We start from the raw sequence: 21,193 nt of genomic DNA, 5'->3' as shown, positions 1-21,193 counted from the left end.
GAGACATTGTTATATTTATTTGGTGCATATGTGTAGCACTGAATACTAATGAATGTTTAAGTTTTTCCTGAGCTGCATTGGGTGCTAAGTTTATAATACCATATATGCTGTCCCCTCATAAGAGCAGACCTTAGTGTTAAATTATGTTTTTAGGTTTCAACCACATCACACTGGCAATTACAGCTCCAGGATGTACCTTCTTTGTACAGTTGTAGTGCAGCATCATTGGTCCTTGGAAACAGGATGGTGGGCTCCAGGGTTTCATTGGGCAGTTCCATAGCACCCTCTGGCACCATGCAGCAGAGCTAGTCTGGAGGCAGTGTTCACTGAAAAGCTTAAGTGATTGAGTCTTTTCTGGCAGGCAGAGGCAAAGGTGTCTGTAGTAAAATGTGTTTTCAGTAACAGCATGCACCCATTTACTTCTGGAGCATGTTCATGTGATGTGGTTGACACTTTTATAGTTTTAGTGACTACAGAAATTGGTTTTACCAATAACTCTGATGGGGGAGAGCATGCAGGCACAGTACTAGGAGCTTGGTTTAAACATGCAAGCACTTCCATTAAAATAGAAGTCTAATTTTTTTAACATTTTTAGTAGGGTTATGTTAGATAATGGGTAGAACATAATTTATATACTTCCCTTGCTTCTTTTTAAAAGTGTTTCTTTGTGGTTGAAGATGAAGCTTTGACTTGTAGCTAACTGCAAGCACTTTCAGAGAAGCATTAGAGTAAAACAATGTAACTTACAAGGAAATTTGGCTGTTTTTGTGACATAACACTTTAAAAATAACTGAAATTATAACTAGCAGTATTACATTGTTGTTTGATGTTATGCACATTAGTAACCAAAAGGTTAGAAGTTTTTAATTCTCATAACATTGTCTAAATGTTTTTTCTGCAACTTATAACATATTACATGAATTTAATCATTTGCCTTTTACATTGATTATTGAGGAAAACATTTTATAACATTTTACTAAAAAATAAAGGTTTAAACTTGTTAGAATATTGCTAAATAATTAAAACACTTTAGTTAATGCATCTTGAAATAGTAATAAACAATTATTAGCAAGGATTAATGGAATGCATAGGTGTTACATTGTTTCTCTTAAAAAATACAATGATTTAACTTTGCATGAATTTTGAAATTCATGAAAGTATTTTGTTTTCTTAGTTTTGTTAAATTTTTTATAGCATATTGGCTCTATGAATATGTTGATTACTATATTACTGAACAAGGGTGCAGTTATGAATAAGCTTTATAATCTTATATAACAATTATTAAATTAGAGTATTTGAGAGGGTTTTGCTGTTTGCCATTTTATGGCTATTTGTTATGCTCACTTTTTATGTGCTTTAAGGTGGCTTCCTTGGTAGGTTTGGGACATATTAAGAGGATATGGGTTAAAGCTTTTGCTTTGTGATTACAAGATGTTTTTGTAATTTAATTAATTAATTAGCAAAGTATTCTCTTGGATATATTTATTTGAGGCATGGATAGCTTAGAAAACAAATAATAATTTTATACATTTACAAAGTTTTATTTAATATAAAATGAGTAACATAGTTTTATTTACTGGCTAAACAAGGCTGTTAAAGGGACTTTTTGCCTGTGTTACAGGTTTGCTTGTTACACTTTTTTTTTATGTGAAACCTGTAACATTTTATTTTTTTAAAATGAACAGCTTCAGAATAGATCTAAATGTAACTTTTCCAAAAAACACCAAAAAGTACAGTGTAAAGCACCTCCTCATTAAATACAAACTTTTGTTTTGTGATGCACTGCATCAATGTTTTGGATACACCTTGATGCAAAGGAAATTTTAAGTTGCAACCTTAAAATTTGTTTGTTTCAAAACACAAAAACAAAAAACTTTAAGAACTAAAAAAGACTACAACCACATTAGCAGCTAAACTTCCAAGAAAGGAAATTTTTCCTCCAACAGAACATATTCTTTTGTGTGTATACAACATATTAGCAGTGTTTTAATTTAGTTGTACCAAAGGCAAAATTTTATATTTAAAAAGAAAATTAAATTGCAGATGCACAAAGAACAAAAGTTTAATATACCAAATTTTGTTGTTTGATGCACTTAGTTTAGTGTCAATATTTTAGGCAATTTTTAAGGTTAAAAAAAGGCATTAATAATAGCTCTGTACAATAATATTTAACATAACTCAACAGGACAATGGAAACTACCTTCACATCATATCTTCACAAATTGTTCTAAAGACAGCAAACTCATGTTCAGTTTTATCCTTTGCTTTAAAATAAGCTACCAGTAATTCTAACCACTCTAAAATGTTTTGTTCTTGGACCAAATACAAGCATTCATACTTGCAAAAATGTTTTGCAATGGTACCTTGGCCTCTACAAAAAACATAAATAGCTAAGTAGAGACCAGAGTTTATTTTCAAATACTGTGACTGACTTCCAAATAATACCTTCTCAGAAGTATCTGCAAAATACCAGATAATTAGATCAGATTTAATTCTTTGGTATAAGCATGAAACTGTTATTGACAGCTTTCCATGGCTTCTGAATAAACCAAGAAGAAACCCAAGGGGCATGAGTGATAATGAAATCTAGTATATAAAGACAGGCAAGAGTGATAAAGTAATTTTTTTAATAGGAAAAGTAAACACTAATATTATACTCTAGAGAAAATAACATCTATTTAGAGATTTTAATGTTATAGAAAACCAAAAGGTCAAGCTTCATAATGACCAAAATTATAACTTATAGCTGGAATATTTTGCTGCATTTTGGCATTATACCACAATGTAACTTAGAGTATACTATAAGTACTAATGTAACATTTAGTATACTACAAGTATTACTGTAACTTATAGTATACTATAAGTACTAATGTAACTTATAGTATACAGCTATCTGAGGACTCTTAGATCTTGGCATAACAGAAAACTCCTCGCACTACCTCAGAAGGGGGAAAAACCAAATTCTTTTCACCCCACAAATGCCTGAACTTTATACCATAAATTAAATCAAAGTGAGAGGTATAAAGCAAGGTTATAATGCAACTCTCATCACTTTTGCCATTTTTTGTTTTGGGAGTTGTATACTGCTTAATTTAGCAAGCTTAAAAGCTTATAGAATCAACTTTTTGATTAAGAAGAAAGTCTAGGACTTAATGGCTATTAATTTTACTACCAAAATATCTAAGGGACTCAATCCATTTTAATAATTATAGCTCTTCTAAATATCATTTGAAAAATTCTTTGTGGACGCTAGACCCAAGACTACATTATATCCAAACAGAATACCTATGACCTGGGTTGAAGTTTTTCACTCAGTTACCTGTTCTTCAACCAGCTACTTCCTCTCATGCTTTATTCATTTACTAAACACAAACTGAGTTTTTTACATTAGACCTTCTCCTACAAGGCCCTAGCAGATATGTTTGTAAACATGCATTTACAGTCTTTGAACACCAACATCTTAAACTGAGACTAAAGCCTAGAGCCACATTTCTTATTAAAAGTTTGTCACTGAAGATTTACCATTCGGGGGGATTAACCTAACATTATCCGGGGGGGGGGGGGACTGAATTACAGATATTCCCATTAATCTTAAAACCCCAAACTGAAATTCTAATGAATTTTTTTAAACATTTCTACTGAAGAAAAGGCAACTGCACTTATTACATCAACACTATTAAAGTGTAAATAACAGCAACAAAGGGACCTACTCATATTTCCAAAGACCAAGATTTACCATGGCAAAATCTAAAAAATAGGCAAAGGAGATGAGATACTAAATACCAGTATCATAAAAATAATCGATTTCTATCTTTGTCTTTCTTCTGCTGCATGAGGAACTAAAGGAGTCAAATAGAGGATTGTTCTGCTGAGTCAACCATGAAAATTTGAAGAATAGATAGGTATATATACCCTGTTATTCTTTCAGGGCATTATTTTATACACGTTTAAAAAAAACTTCAAAAATAAAAATAAAGAGTTATTTAAACTTGTGAATATTTTGCAATAAAGTTTCTTGAATTTCTATGACAAACTCTTTAAGCAATTCAACTTTTCAAATAGTCGTTACTCAAAAGTCCCTTTGCCATGGGATCTATCCCAGGGTTACAAAGTGGCTTCCTCCTTTGTTGAAAGTGAGAGTGGCTTTTTGTTCCTTCAGAATCCCAAATTGCTCATTCAAAGTCATCCCTGTCTGTTTTCCAACACTATTTATGTCAAATTGTAGGGGTACACCTTTAGGAACTTTCTTTATATCCGATTGCTCTCACTTTGCCAAGAATGAGGGTACAGCAGTATGAGTTAATCATGGTTTCTGAGTTACTGGGCAATGCACTGCTCCAGGATTGTCAATGGATACAGTCAAAATTCCTCCATTTGTGGTGGAAGTCTGCCATTGATGAGTTCTCTTTGCTACTACATCATCTAGCAGTTGTTCTGTGTTCAACTGGGCCTGAACCTTCAGGCCTCTTCTGAAAAGAAAAGTTGCCTGACGAGTATCTTTCTAATGGCTTAATTTATTTCCACTTCTAGTAGAATTGGCTGGAATGTTATTTTTTCTGTTTAACTGGTTAGGTCTCTTGAGAACAGCAACTGGTTTCCTCTGCACTTCATTTTGTCTCAGAAGGTTTGTCTTCCTTTTTAACACTGGAAAATATCACTCTATATTCTTGTCACTTAGAGGTGGTCTATTCATAGGACTAATTCCTTTTCGAATTCCAGTTGCTTTCTTAGCTGCAAGGCCAGTGATAATCCCATAAGGACGTCTCTTTCCAGGCATGACTCTTCCTCTACGGCTCAGACTATTCTTAACGAAACCAGCATTCTGTTGGATTCCCCATCGTATTCTCATCCTGAATTGCCAGGTACCACTTTGTTGGAGTCTTCTATTTAGTCTTGGAAAATACTGCTTTTTTCCTTCCTTTCGATTCAATTTGATTATATCATCCAAAGACATATCGATTTTGTCGAGGTTTTCATTGCTGTGGGTTTTCGGCGGCGGCGCTAGAGCTGCCGTGGCTCCCACCAACCGGGTACCAAACCGGCTCATGACTGAAGGTGTCGCGCTGGAACAGTCAGCACAGAAGGCCTGAGTCTGGGGCCTGCCACCTCCCACTCATGCACGCAGACTAGCTGTACCGAGGGAGCGCCTGTTTGTTACACTTTAAACCTATGGTTTCTATTAGAAAAGGCCTGAGCCTTATTAGGTCATTATTTAGCTAGTTTGGGTTTCATTAAGTAATCTCCCATTCAAATAGGAGTATAGGGACAGACAATAATTTAAATGTAAAGATGCTTAGTACAAGAATATAAATAAACAGTCAAGGACACAATAATGTTAACATGAAGTGCAAGAAATTACTTTGATAACAGAGACTTTTTGCATCCTACACCGATTATTTAGAAAAACACTTCTACAACCTTTCATCAAGAAATAACACCTTAATGATTTAAGGAAACATTTTCTTAAAAAGAGCAAGAGATTTTAACATGAGAAGCTTGCAGTACAGTGAGGAATGTTTTATTTTTTTGTGAATTATTAGGCATATACCCAACAATATTGAATATTAATTACTGCTTTGGGTGGTGGTTAAAATATTTAATGCTATTTTGTTTTATGAAACTAGTTTTTTTTTAAGTTGTGAGGTTTTATTGTTAAGCAGTGTTATTACTAGTTTTTACCATTTTTTAACTTTGATTACAGAAATTATTGTTTTCACAAACTTTTTACAGCTTTTTGTACCTATCTTTCAACCTTGACTACAGAAATAAATTTTCCACTCTACAAACCTTTTACAACTTTCTGTATCCATCTAAACTTTATCCCACATTCCAATCCTTCCAGGCTTTATTTTACATTCCTAAACGATCAGTCATTTAGGACAAAGCTACTTCCCTTAATTAGAAGAACATTCTTTATACCTTCTACACAACATGCTATTACCACTAAAATTAAGCTTGTTAGAATGATGCTAAATGTTTAAAACAAAACATCCTTTATAGAGAGAGACAAAGTTCTCATTATCAGATTCCTTAGTAGAGATATGACACTGGTTTGATAATTTGCACTTTTGCTGATTTTTAAATTGTATTAGTTACTTTTGATGTTCTCTCAGTAATTTTAGGTTTTTGCAAGAACCCTTTTGACTAGGTTCTTTTTTACTTTTTAATTTTAAAACTGATAAGCTAGCACATTTACATTATTATTATATTTTTTAATTGCTTTGGAAGTCATGATATTAAAGCAGAGGTGGAAGTTCCACATATATTTTTTAAACTGTAACTTTTTTTTAACTTAGAGATTTCTTTGTTTTTTTGAGACAGTTTGCTATAGCTAGTCATACCACACATAAAGGCTAGCTGGCTGCAGCTATAGCTTATTAACAATTTTAATGACACTTTCTAAATTTAGACTAATTATTAAGAATAGTTTTTAAGAAAGATGTAACTGGTACATTTTGAGAGTTCTCCATGGCTGAACAGCAAAAGAAATTATAAACACAGAATATAGGAGTAGGAGCTGTTTAAATGTAACTGGTTTTTACACAAATGCAAACTGTGCAAACTGCACAAAATTTAAAAGGAGAACTACAAAATCTGAAGTTATGGTTAGTGGGGTTCAAACCCACTGAGTCTGCATGCATGACCCTTGGATTAACTTAATTAGCCTTACTACACAATAGAGTAATTGAAACAAAAGAAAGCAAAGTGAACACAATAAACAAAAAAAATACACACTTACCAAGCACAGGGGAAGTCCCAACCGTAAAGCTACCTCAACTCAGATGCATTCAGTGCCCGTCTGCAGCAGGCACTTTCACCTGGATTTATGAGTCCTGGTACTCTAAGAAAAAATTCTGGGTAGCTGAGGGGAGCTTCACAGCTCACAAAACATGGATTAGGGCATTTGAAAACATGATTTTAAATAGTCAGGCTTGCCTGATCTCTCAGTAAATAGAGAAATAAGTTTTCTTTTTGTTAGGGGAAAGGGAAATTTTTAAGTAAGTGACTTGTGGCTTAGAAAATTGTTTTTTATTTTTGGAAACTATATCATTTTTGTTGGAGGGAGTTAAGGCTAGGGCAGCTACACAGTAAGAGGTCATTCACACATTGAAGCAGCTCATTGGGATGTAAATTTAGTGTTTGTAAATCAGAGGCTAAACATTGTTAGGGATGGGGTAGGTTTGTTGATAGTAAAACAACAGCAGACAGTACTTGAGGCATTCTTGCCTTATTCATTTATCCTTCAGTTATGCCAGGTGTGCACGCTTTGGGTCTGTGCTGCACTCTCCTGCCTGGGAGAGGCAGGCTGGAGCAGGAGATGGGGGAGGGTCACATGGGCAGTGAGTGGGCTGCACGTGGGTGGGGTGAGGTAAGGAGGGGGCAGTGGCAATGGGACCAGAAGTGGGGGAAGGGGTTAACAGCGAGGGGAGTGGAAGGGGTTAGAGAAGAGTTACAAGGGGGATGATTTGCAGGGTTAAAGAAGAGAAGCTGTTTAAAGGCTTTTCAGGGTTAACTTTTGTAGAGAGGAAAGCAGAAGACTTAGAAGGATTTTTTTGTGAAGGAGGAGGATTTGGTAGGAGATGACAGAGTGGCCCAAGAACAGCTGGGACCAAACAGTTCAGAAAGCTTAAGATTAAAAGCTACAGACCACTTGTTGTGCCAAATAAAATTATTAAGTTCAGTGAGAATTTGCCAATTAAAAGTGCCATTTTCTGGCCAATGTTTTTGTTTTTCTAAAGGATACTGTGGCCAAATTGTATTGGTTCTATTTCCCCTTTTAATTGAAGTTTAAACATGTGAGGGGGTAGATTTAGGAGGAAATGCAGTTTTGGAGTTACTTAAAAGTGACTGTAAATTTCCCATGGCTATTTAAGAAATTTGAGAGGCTTGTGGTATATTAGGGAACTTTGCTTACTGGAGGCTTATGGAGATCACCTGTGAGAGATTCACAGCTTCCTGCTCCTTCAGAGGCTTACATTCTCCCTGAAAGAGGCTGACATGAATTGGGGCTATGCTCATGGGAGGCTTACAGAGATCACCTGTGAGAAATTCACAGCTCCCCCACTCCATTGGAGGCTTACAGAGACCACCCAAAACATTGCTCAAGTGAGACTAACAACCCAGATCCATACAACCCAGTCACAACAACAAAGCAGGCATCCCTGGTTTGCCATTGGGGGTCAGGAAATGCATGCAGTCTTTCACCCAAGGTACCCCCCAGGTTACTTTGACTGCTGCAATGGGGAAAGACACTCGCAGAGCATTGGAGAGTTTTGACTGAGTGCTCAGGTTTCCTAGGCTTATGAAGCTGGGGTGCCACATGTAAGTGGGCCTAGGTGCCACCCAGAGGTGGGCTGGGATGTCCACAGGACATTGAACAAACTCCCGAGGGGAGATCTGGGCAGACAGACATCACTTACCTACCTAGGGCTGAATTAGTTATAGATGTTTGAGAGCCATGAGGGTAAGCTGGCATCACACCAAGGTGGTCTGAGTTGATGGTCTCAAGCCACTGAATGCATGGAAACCTGAAAGGCTGTGTAGTTCAGGGAATGGAGTTGACTGGGAGGCTGCCCTGTTGTCCTGAGGGGCCAGGAAGCTTAAACCTGTCAAACCTCCATCCCGGGTCTTCAGCACCAAATATTAGGTTCAGAGCCATTCAAGAATCTACATAAATGCAGTGAGTCTTGGTTTAAGTAGAGAGTTTAAGGTTTATTAGAGGAAGAAAGCAGAAGAAAGTAGGTGGGAGCCATCAGAAAAGAAAGGAAGGAAAAATGGCTCCAGCCCCTTTTCTGAGAGCAGCATTTTTTAAAGGAAAAACCCACATTGGGTGTTGGGGGGAATGGCCCTGCTGAGTGTGTTCTGGGCCTTGATTGGGTGAGTGCTTATCGGTTCCTGCTGACTGGTTACTAGTGTTCTAACACACTATTCTTCTTTGATGTGCACTATATTAGCTATGTGGAGGAAGCAGGCCTTTTGGCTTGTTTGTGGTCATTCATCTTATGGGCATATCTGATCTTTCCTTGTCCACCCCCTGGAGTCTAGGTGCCACTGTGACTGGGATTTCTAAAACAGCCTTCAACTGTTAGTTTATGGCACAACTGGTATTCATGAGATAAGCAGCAGGGCCCATGGATCAAACATTCCTTCTCTATGTTACACTCTTTTTTCTGGGGTCTGACACTGGCATTTCTCTTCAACAAGTGCAGCCAGTGTGTCAGCAAGCTGCTTTTCTCATCTTATATAAATCTGTCTTCTATCAGACTGGGCAAGTCTGAACAAATGTAAGGGGCCCATCAGTAAGCTGGTGTCAGGTGAGAACTGTGGAATGTGAGGCCAGGGCCCATGTCATTTGGCAGCAGCTCCATCTCCATCTCTCACTGCTTCCCAAGGATCAGCCCAAAGTCAGGCACAAGAGAGGTTTGCAGCTCTCTATGGTACTGTAGCCACCAATAGGGCTCTGCCTAGTTGCTACAATGAACTCCCCAGAACTCTACCTGAAACACATCAGCAACTGGCAGCTTGGACAGGTCATCAATGGGAGAGTCTGGAGAAGAGGGAAGTAAGGGAGACTTGGAAAATAAATGTCCTTGTTTCCATTACAGTCTACAGTCTTTCTTTCTAATTGTTTTTTTTAAGTGAGGTAAAATTGAAATACAATGGTGCCAATCTTAACTGAATGAGTGTCAAATGTTTAAACATACTCCACACTATCGAACAATTCTATCAAGATAGGAATCATTCAATTGTATTAATCCAGAAAATTACTCCCCTACCTATTAAAATACTATTAAAAACCCCAGTCACTATTAAAATACAAATACTATACGTATGTTACAGTAATTTTAAAATTATATATGAAGAAAGTAATACTTCTCAAAATGTACAATCAAATTTATTTATCTAATTTTTAACCTTCTGTATGTCAACATTTTCCTTTTCCTCCAAAATCATGAAAATATTTAAAAAAAGGTGTTTCACTAAGAACTTTGAATAAAAGGGAAACTTTAAAATCAAATCACAGTTCTAAAGGCTATTGTTTTATTAGAAATACTTTTCTGAATGGTGTATCACATGCCTCTATAATTTTTGAAAAAGATACATATTTCACTATCAAAAATACCAGAACACAACCTTAGAGATAGAGTGAAGCTACCTCAGGAAACTAAACAAATATTTGAGACTGAACTAGAACCAAGACAGCAGTTTTTATACATATTATTAAATATATATTATACATATATACATACAAACACATACATATGAAAAGATGTCTAGAGGCTTTTTGCCAATTTTGCTAAGTATGCATCTTCTAATATTAGACAAAGCTAAGGTGATTTTACATAAAATATGAAGAGTAAATATATGACTCATTTTCTTTGCAATCACATTGACACCAATGACTGATTTGAAAAATGACACAAAATGGCCAAAGGGACAAAATCTATTGAACATCAAGTAATTTTCTCCAGATGCCAGCCAACATATATGTGGTGTGTAGGCTGGGGGTCCAAATCTCAGGGCTGCCTCCAAATATAGATTCACTGTTCTTATCAGTCTTATCAGTTTTACATACTTAATTTCAATTGTTTAGAGATTACTGTCCCTGGGGGAGAGGGGAGGAAAGGAGACTTGGAAAATAAATAAATAAAATGTTCTTTTCTCTATTATATTCCAATGCTCTTTCTTCCTTATCTCTTCCAAGTTATTTTCAAGTGTTATAAAATTGAAATATAATGAAATATGCCAATCTTAACTGATAAAAAACTTCAAAAAGTAGGAATCAAAGGAAATTTCTCAATATGATAAAGGACATATATGAAAAACACACAGACATCAATGTAATTAATAGCAAGAGAAAGCCTTCCCCCTAAGATCAGGAATGAGACAAGGATGCCAACCATCATCAACATTACTAAATATTGTGCCAGAAGTTTTAGCTAGAGCACTTAGGCAAGAAAAGAAATAAAAGGCATCCAAATCAGAAAGGAAGAAGTAAAACTCATTATTTGTAGATGACTTGATCCTATATTTAGAAAATTCTGTGAAATCTATGGCAAAGCTATGAGCTAATAAACAAATTCAGCAAAGTGGTGGAATACAAGATTAGTAAGCAAAAATCAGTAGTGTTTCTATACACTAGTAATGCCCTAAGGATGCAATTAAATATAAAATTCCATTCACAATAGCAACTAAAACAATCAAGTATTTAGGAATAAAGTTAACCAAGGATTTAAAGGTCATGTACACAGAAAACCACAAAACTTTGTCAAAAGAATTCAAAGAATACCTTAATAGGTGGAAAGGCATTCCATGTTCACAGATAAGAATGCTAAATGTCATTAAGATGTCAATTGTACCCAAACTGATCTGCAGATTCAAAGCAATGCCAGTCAAAATTCCAAAAAATTTACTTGGGAGACTTGGAAAAGCTGGTTATCCAATTTATATGGAAGAGAAAGTGGGCTCAAATAGCCAAAAAAACTTCCTAAAATAGAAAAATGAAGTTGAGAACTTACACCTCCTGACTTTACTGCTCATTATAAAGACACACTGGCCAAAACAGCATGTCATTGGCACAAAGATAGGCACATTGATAAATGAAATCAAACAGTTTGGATATAGGCTGTCAGATCTATGGTCACCTGATTTTTGACAAGGCCACCAAATCCACTAAACTGGAAGAGAATAGCCTCTTCAATAAATGAATTGTGAGAACTGTATATCCATATCCAAAGGAATTAAAGAGAACCCATCTCTCACCCTCCCATACAAAAATTAACTCAAAGTGGATCAAAGACCTAAATATAAGAGCCAGTATCATAAAACTCCTAGAAGAAAATATAGGGAAATATCTTCAAGATCTAGTTATGAGGTAGATTCTTAGACTTTACACCCAAAGCACAAGCAACAAAGAAAAATTAAATGGGAAATCTTCAAGACTGAACACTTCTGTGCTTCAAAGGATTTTGTCAAAACAGTGAGGAGGCAGCCAAATCAATGAGAATATTTGGAAACAATATATCTGATAAGTGTTTAATAACTAATATATATGAAGAAATCCTATAACTGAACAACAAAAGTACAGACAACCCCATTATAAAATGGGCAAATGATATGAATAGACATTTTTCCAAAGAGGAAATACAAATGGCTAAAAATAAAATGAAAATATTATCATCTTCATTAGCTGTTAGAGAAATGCAAATCAAAACCACAAATAGGTGGTCCCTAGATTGTAAGCTCTAACAGCAGTCACATCTATTCCTGAATTGTAATGGGTATCTCCAATTTGTGAAATGCTGATCCCTTTGAGTATAAACTGATAAGTCTCTGGAACTTTGGGCATCTGTGTGACACCTGGATTTCAGAGCTGGAGCTCAACAGATATGAATATCAGTATTAGCACACACAGCAACTGTCAAAAAAGCTGAGGGTCCAGACTTCAATTAGAGATATGAATGAAGCAGATCTGATTAGGACTAGGGTAAGTTGGTCCAAAGGGTAGAGGATGATACTGACTGTGTTTTAAAACTTCAACTTCCACATGAGACCAAGAGTAGAGATGCCTATCTGGTGCAGGGCTATATTTTCTAAACATTTTAACTTGTACAGTTTTTTCAAACACCATAATTACATGGAACTTAGAATAGGAGGTGAGATCTGGTAGGTCTGTATAGGTTAGTATGAAATAGAGATACATCCCAAAGTAATTCTGGCAGAGAATAATAATATATATGCAGAGATCCCATAAAGAGCTGGGGGAAAATGCAGACATGTTGGACTTCCTCACCTGGGTTATTGCTGATGTTCTCACAAACATTGAGGACTAGTGGTTTGATGTGCTAAGCTCTCTATCATGAGACTTGCCCTTATTAAGATCATCACTGTAAAGGAGAGGTTAAACCTGCTTATAATTGCACCTAAGAGTCCCCCCCCTGAGCACCTCTATGTTGCTCAGATGTGACCCTCTCTCTCTAGCTAAGCCAACTTGGCAGATGAACCCATGGCCTCCCCCTTACATGGGGTCTGACACCCAGGGGTGTAAATCTCCTTTGCAATGAAGGATATGACTCCTGGGGATGAATCTTGACCTGACATCATGGGATTGAGAGCATCTTCCTGACCAAATGGGGGATGTGAAATGAAACAAAATAAAGTTCCAGTTGCTGAGAGATTTCAAATGGAGTCAAGAGGTCAGTCTGGTGGGCATACTTACACACTACATAGATATCTGTTTTTAGGTTTTAATGTATTGCAATAGATAGAAAGAAATACCTGAAACTATCGAACTCCAACCCAGTAGCCTTTACTATTGAAGATGACTGTACAGCAAAGTAGATTACAAGGGATGACAGAGTGATTGTTAAAACTTTGTGGATTGCACTACCTTTATCTAGTGTATGGATGGGTGAGTAGAAAAAAGGGGACAAAAACTGAATGAAAATAGGGTGGGAAGGGAGATGATTTGGGAGTTCTTTTGTACTTTTACTTTTTATTCTTACTCTGATTCTTTCTGGTGTAAGGAAAATATTCAAAAATAGACTGGGGTGATGAATGCATGACTACATGATGGTACAGTGAAAGTTTATTATACACAATGGATGATTGCATGGTAAGAGAATATATTTCAATAAAACTGCATTTAATTTAAAAAAAAAAATGAAAGGAGAGCCCAGCCCCAGGATGCACAACCAAAGTTAGATCCACAGTGGTGGTGTCAGACAATGGGGGTGACAACCCTTTGGCTAACCCCAGTGACAATGGCAGTGTTTCATGAGGAGGTGGAGATTGATGACTTCCAATATGATGAGGATTCAGAGACTTATTTCTACCCTTGCCCATGTGGGGATAACTTCACCATCACCAAGGAAGATTTGGAGAATGGAGATGTGGCAACATTTCCTATCTGCCCTCTCACTCTTCCACCAACAAAGTATTAGGTAAATGCTGAAAAAGGCTTTTAGAATCCAAATCTGGAACCATTGAGAATGAGCCAAGATGGAAAAATCAAATGCAAAGTTACAGACTTCTTCAGAAGGACAGATAACATTTTTGTGGTTTGTTATTCTGTTACAGAGTGTGGATTCTTTCCAACAACTGCTACATTCAACTTCAATTAAAGAAGCAATCCACAACATGACATACCTGGATTTCATGCATAAAACTTTGAATTGCAAGTGTTCTTAATTTCCCATCCAAATTTTTCTAAAAGATAATTTCAAATCAGTACATTTTTCCCTCAGTTTCATTATTTTCATTTCTTAAGCCTAATTACTTCAGTATCTGATAACAGAATCAACCTCAAAGTTATTAGTATTCCTTGACAAAAATAGGATTGTATTTTTTACTTCATTATTAAGATTATTAACATTAGCCCCTCCTTTGAAATTTGACATAAACTTTGCTAAGAAAATTTGCTAGCTAAAATTTGCTGATCTCCTTAATCTTGTCATTGTTAGGGTGCTCATAATCTGTTAAGCATGCCTTTTCTGTTATGCTTCATGCAGAGAATGCTGGTTATGGTGTTAAAGAGAAAATACAGAGGAGAACCCAAGAAGGTGGCTACATAAGACAGGGCAAAAAACACTTCCATGAAAATTACTAGATAAAAGCCAAGTGACCCAGAACACCACTTCCAGTGATGCACCAGCCGGACAAGGTCAGCTAAATCTAAGGACTGTGTATTTGGTGAAACTGGGAGTCTGCATTCTGAAATGAGTGCATGAGCTGGCTGAAAGTCTGGTGACCATGCTGTGGTGTGGGGAAACCATGGGCTGGCATTTGCTGATGGACTAGTTCTTTAAAAAAAAAAAACCTGGGACTGACTGCAGATACAACAGTGAGAACTGCACAGTGAAGCATGGCAGAAGTGGGCTGTCCCAATGCCTCAGTGTCTGGCATGGACGATAGCCCTTCCCACACCTGTTGCTGATTGTCTCAGGGCCAGGGGGCAGAGAAGAGCCAAAAGGAGACAGAAATCATGCTTCTTGCAACCATCCCCCTGGTGGGCTTGGGATGCTCCCATCTGGGGCTGGATCCATAGCCCAGAGCTGTGCCAAGGGTTCCAGTGTGATGAGAGTGCCACTCACACACCAAAATATCAGCCATGGACAGTGGCCTTTAGGGCATGCAGAGCTAATTGTCCCAGAGCTGGGAAGGTGGAACTGTGCGAAGAGGGGGAAATTAGCATGCCCAATTCAACCATTTTTACAGCAGGCTGGGAAAACCCCTGAATGGCCCAGCAGCCCACAGCTTCACTGGAGGGCCAGCATGCACTTGTGACATGGTGCAGCCTTCCCTCAGCAGGGGTCCTGGAAGAGCATGGTTGAGAAGGGAGCCCACTTGGAAATCTCAGGGACCCTATGACAGTGCCAGGGACTTGTGGGTCAGCAGCAGAGATGATATGTGGTGGGACTGAGGGGAAGGCTTGGACTCTTGCAACAGCCTTAAATCTCTGGGAACACCTAGGAAGATTATTAAAGCTGCCCTATCTCTCTAACCACTCAGACACTTGCCCCACATACAGGGCAAACAGCACCAACAACACACCCAAACTTGGTGCACCAATTGAATCCCAAAAGAATCAGACCCTCACACACAACAAAGACAAAGTTGGGGAGAAATGACTTGAGGGGAATAGGTGACTCACAGATGCCATCTGCTGGTTAGTTAAAGTGTATGCCACCAAGCGATAGATCTGATAAATTAGAGATTGGTATTTTATAGACCCTGAAATAACCCTATCAAGTAAAGCAAATGCCAAGAGGCCAAAAACAATAGAAAATCTTAAAGCATATGATAAAACCAGATGATATGGAGAACCCAAACCCAAACATTCAAATCAAAAGATCAGAAGAGACAGAGTACTTGGCACAATTAATCAAAGATCTAAAATCAAACAAGAGCATGGCACATGATATAAAGGACATACAGAAGACCCTAGAAGAGCATAAAGAAGAAATTGCAAGAGTAAATAAAAAAATAGAAGATCTTATGGAAATAAAAGAAACTTGGCCTAATTAAAAAGACTCTGGATACTCATAATACAAGATTAGAGGAAGTTGAACAATGACCGAGCATCCTTGAGGACCAAAGAACAAAAAATGAAAGAACAAAAGAAAGAATGGGGTAAAAATTAAAAAAAAATTGAAATGGATTTCAGGGATATGATAGATAAAATAAAACATCCAAATTTAAGACTCATTGGTGTCCCAGAAGGGGAAGAGAAGTGTAAAGGTCTAGAAAGAATATTCAAAGAAATTGTTGGGGAAAACTTCCCAAACCTTCTACACAACATAGATACACAAACATAAATGCCCAGCGAACTCCAAATAGAATAAATCCAAATAAACCCACTCCAAGACATATTCTGATCAGACTGTCAAATACTGAAGAGAAGCAGCAAGAGAAAAGCAATTCACCACATACAAAGGAAACAACATAAGACTAAGTAGTGACTACTCAGCAGCCACCATGGAGGCCAGAAGGCAGTGGCATGACATATATAAAATTCTGAGAGAGAAAAATTTCCAACCAAGAATACTTTATCCAGCAAAACTCTCCTTCAAATTTGAGGGAGAGCTTAAAATTTTTCACAAACAAATGCTGAGAGATTTTGCTAATAAAAGATCTGCTCTACTTCAGATACTAAAGGGAGCCCTAATGACAGAGAAACAAAGAAAGGATACAGATATATAGAGAAATTTAACAGATATATATATAGAACATTACATCCCAGGTCACTGGGACACACATTCTTCTCTAGTGATCATGGATCTTTCTCCAGAATAGACCATATGCTGGGACATAAAACAAGCCCCAATAAATTTAAAAAGAAAAATGAATTTATTCAAAGCACATTCTCTGACCACAATGGAATACAAATAGAAGTAAATAACCATCAGAGACTTAGAAAATTCACAAACAACTGGAGGGTAAAAATGAGGGGGAGATGAAAACATCCTGGATAATCAAAAGCTGAGGGGTTTCATCACCAATAGGTCAGTCCTATAAGAAATGCTAAAGGGAATTGAGCAGGCTGAAAGGAAGGGACACTAAACAATTGACTGAAACCACATGAAGAAATAAAGATTTCCAGTCAAGATCACATGGTAAATATAAATATCAATACTACTGTATGTTTGATTTCTAACTCCACTATTTACTTTCTACAGGATCTAAAATACATAAACTGTAATGACAAACCAGTGGTTTTGGACTCAATGTAAAATACATAATTTTTGACAAGAACTACATAAAAGTGGGGGAATGGAGGAGTAAAGGAACATAGTTTATATGTCCTATTGAAGTTAAGTTAGTATCAAAGAAAAAAAAGATTGTTATAGACTTAAGAAGTTAAATTTAAGCCCCACAGTAAACACAAAGAAAGTAACAGAGAATATGACCATAGAGATGAAAAAGTGGAGTATGAGATATCAGAAGTGGGGGAAGAGGCAATGGGGAGTTAAGAAATGAGTGTAGGGTTGCTGTTTGGGGTGAAGGGAAATTTCTAATAAAGGATGGTGGGAAGGTGATAGCATTGCAACATTCTTAATGTGATTAATCCCACTAATGGAATGCTATGGAGGGGTTGGAATGGGAAGATTTAGGCTGTATATATGTTTCCACAAGTGAAAAAAAAAAAAAGACAGTCTAAATAGATAATGACAAATACCAAGGATGATCTCAGATGGGATCTGAGGATGGAGAAGAGGAGGGTCAAAGGGACAAAGTTGGGACATAAGAGAAAAAAAAGGAAATATAGTGTAAGCTTTGTATCAATGTTGAATTTCTTGAACTTCTTAGCTGCACTTAAAAGGAATGCATAAAAGAATGTTCTTCTTCATGGGAAATGTAGAGGTGAATTATATTGTTCAAGAATGTGTGCAGCTATAGATTCACAGAATGGATCAAAAAAAATGAACCATCAATATGTTGCATACAAGAGACTCATCTTAGACACAGGGACACAAAGAAACTGAAAGTGAAAGGATGGAAAAAAATATTTCATGCAAGCTACAGCCAAAAGAAAGCAGGTGTAGCAATATTAATCTCAGATAAAATACACTTTAAATGCAGGGATGTTTTGAGAGACAAAGAAGGCCACTACATACTAATAAAAGGGGCAATTCAACAAGAAAAAATAACAATCATAAATATCTATGCAACCAATCAAGGTGCCACAAAATACATGAGAGAAACACTGGCAAAACTAAAGGAAGCAATTGATGTTTCCACAATAATTGTGGGAGACTTCAACACATCACTCTCTCCTATAGATAGATCAACCAGACAGAAGACCAATAAGGAAATTGAAAACCTAAACAATCTGATAAATGAATTAGATTTAACAGACATATACAGAACATTACATCCCAAATCACCAGGATGCACATACTTTTCTAGTGCTCATGGAACTTTCTCCAGAATAGATCATATGCTGGGACATAAAACAAGCCTCAATAAATTTAAAAAGATTGAAATTATTCAAAGCACATTCTCTGACCACAATGGAATACAATTAGAAGTCAATAACCATCAGAGACTTAGAAAATTCACAAATACCTGGAGGTTAAACAACACACTCCTAAACAATCAGTGGGTTAAAGAAGAAATAGCAAGAGAAATTGCTAAATATATAGAGACGAATGAAAATGAGAACACAACATACCAAAACCTATGGGATGCAGCAAAAGCAGTGCTAAGCGGGGAAATTTATAGCACTAAACGCATATATTAAAAAGGAAGAAAGAGCCAAAATCAAAGAACTAATGGATCAACTGAAGAAGCTAGAAAATGAACAGCAAACCAATCCTAAACCAAGTAGAAGAAAAGAAATAACAAGGATTAAAGCAGAAATAAATGACATAGAGAACAAAAAAACAATAGAGAGGATAAATATCACCAAAAGTTGGTTCTTTGAGAAGATCAACAAGATTGACAAGCCCCTAGCTAGACTGACAAAATCAAAAAGAGAGAAGACACATATAAACAAAATAATGGCTGAAAAAGGTGACATAACTGCAGATCCTGAAGAAATTAAAAAAATTATAAGAGGATACTATGAACAACTGTATGGCAACAAACTGGATAATGTAGAGGAAATGGACAATTTCCTGGAAACATATGAACAACCTAGACTGACCAGAGAAGAAATAGAAGACCTCAACCAACCCATCACAAGCAAAGAGATCCAATCAGTCATCAAAAATCTTCCCACAAATAAATGCCCAGGGCCAGATGGCTTCACAGGGGAATTCTACCAAACTTTCCAGAAAGAACTGACACCAATCTTACTCAAACTCTTTCAAAACATTGAAAAAAATGGAACACTACCTAACTCATTTTATGAAGCTAACATCAATCTAATACCAAAACCAGGCAAAGATGCTACAAAAAAGGAAAACTACTGGCCAATCTCCCTAATGAATATAGATGCAAAAATCCTCAACAAAATACTTGCAAATCGAATCCAAAGACACATTAAAAAAATCATACACCATGACCAAGTGGGGTTCAATCCAGGCATGCAAGGATGGTTCAACATAAGAAAATCAATCAATGTATTACAACACATTAACAAGTCAAAAGGGAAAAATCAATTGATCATCTCAATAGATGCTGAAAAAGCATTTGACAAAATCCAACATCCCTTTTTGATAAAAACACTTCAAAAGGTAGGAATTGAAGGAAACTTCCTCAACATGATAAAGAGCATCTATGAAAAACCCACAGCCAGCATAGTACTCAATGGTGAGAAACTGAAAGCCTTCCCTCTAAGATCAGGAACAAGACAAGGATGCCTGCTGTCACCCCTGTTATTCAACATTGTGCTGGAAGTGCTAGCCAGGGCAATCCGGCAAGACAAAGAAATAAAAGGCATCCAAATTGGAAAAGAAGAAGTAAAACTGTCATTGTTTGCAGAAGATATGATCTTATATCTGGAAAACCCTGAGAAATTGATGATACAGCTACTAGAGCTAATAAACAAATTTAGCAAAGTAGCGGGATACAAGATTAATGCACATAAGTCAGTAATGTTTCTATATGCTAGAAATGAACAAACTGAAGAGACACTCAAGAAAAAGATACCATTTTCAATAGCAACTAAAAAAATCAAGTACCTAGGAATAAACTTAACCAAAGATGTAAAAGACCTATACAAAGAAAACTACATAACTCTACTAAAAGAAATAGAAGGGGACCTTAAAAGATGGAAAAATATTCCATGTTCATGGATAGGAAGGCTAAATGTCATTAAGATGTCAATTCTACCCAAACTCATCTACAGATTCAATGCAATCTCAATCAAAATTCCAACAACTTACTTTGCAGACTTGGAAAAGCTAGTTATCAAATTTATTTGGAAAGGGAAGATGCCTTGAATTGCTAAAGACAGTCTAAAAAAGAAAAATGAAGTGGGAGGACTTACACTCCCTGACTTTGAAGCTTATTATAAAGCCACAGTTGCCAAAACAGCATGGTACTGGCACAAAGATAGACATATAGAAAAAAAAAAAAGAAAAAAAAAAAAAGAAAAAAAAAAGAATGTGTGCAGCCTGCTCTCATATGTTCAGAAGACAGAGCAATAGATGATAAATGATAGGGAGGGAAGGAGGGAGGGAGGGACAGAAAGAAAGAAATGGTGGTGTGACAGGATGTCAAAGTTGGTGGATCAGGGTATCAGTGGAGGGAGGTCAGAGTATGCTGGAGTTCTGTGTACAGGGTTTGTATTGTTTTTGCAACTGTTCCTGTATGTTTGAATTTATTTCAAAATAAAATTAAAAAAAGAGAGAAAATACAGTGAGGTCAGAATTTCTCCAGAGCTAAAAATTAGTGAATAAGAAAGCAAAGTAAAAAGTGAAATGGTGAACAGTCAAGGAATATTGAGTTTCCTTTTCAATATTCTGTATTTTCCTGGAAAATCAGGATAAGATAAAAAGACAAGGAGTCAAGGAAAGCAAAACTGGTAACAGAATGAGAGGAGCCAAATGTGTCAACTTAGTAAATGATATGCTTAAATGATTTTGTCAGATCAAAACAAATAACATTCCTATATCTCAGTTTTGTTTGTTTCTTTTTAGAAAAGGCTAACAAAATCATACTCCAGATGGGGGTTAATATCCATTCTTGATGGCTGGAGGCAATGCTTTCAGCATGATTTACCATATCATTCCACTAGTCCTTAAAG

General features: G+C 36.5%; 1 pseudogene; it reads right to left on the bottom strand.

The window, feature by feature from the left end:
- Positions 1-3,576: 3,576 nt before the first annotated feature.
- LOC119532524 lies at positions 3,577-5,375 on the bottom strand (annotated as a pseudogene).
- Positions 5,376-21,193: the final 15,818 nt, after the last annotated feature.

The sequence above is a fragment of the Choloepus didactylus genome, chromosome 4 (genome assembly GCF_015220235.1).
Source record: "Choloepus didactylus isolate mChoDid1 chromosome 4, mChoDid1.pri, whole genome shotgun sequence".
Lineage (NCBI taxonomy): Eukaryota > Metazoa > Chordata > Mammalia > Pilosa > Megalonychidae > Choloepus > Choloepus didactylus.
This window is presented reverse-complemented; position numbering and strand designations above follow the sequence as displayed.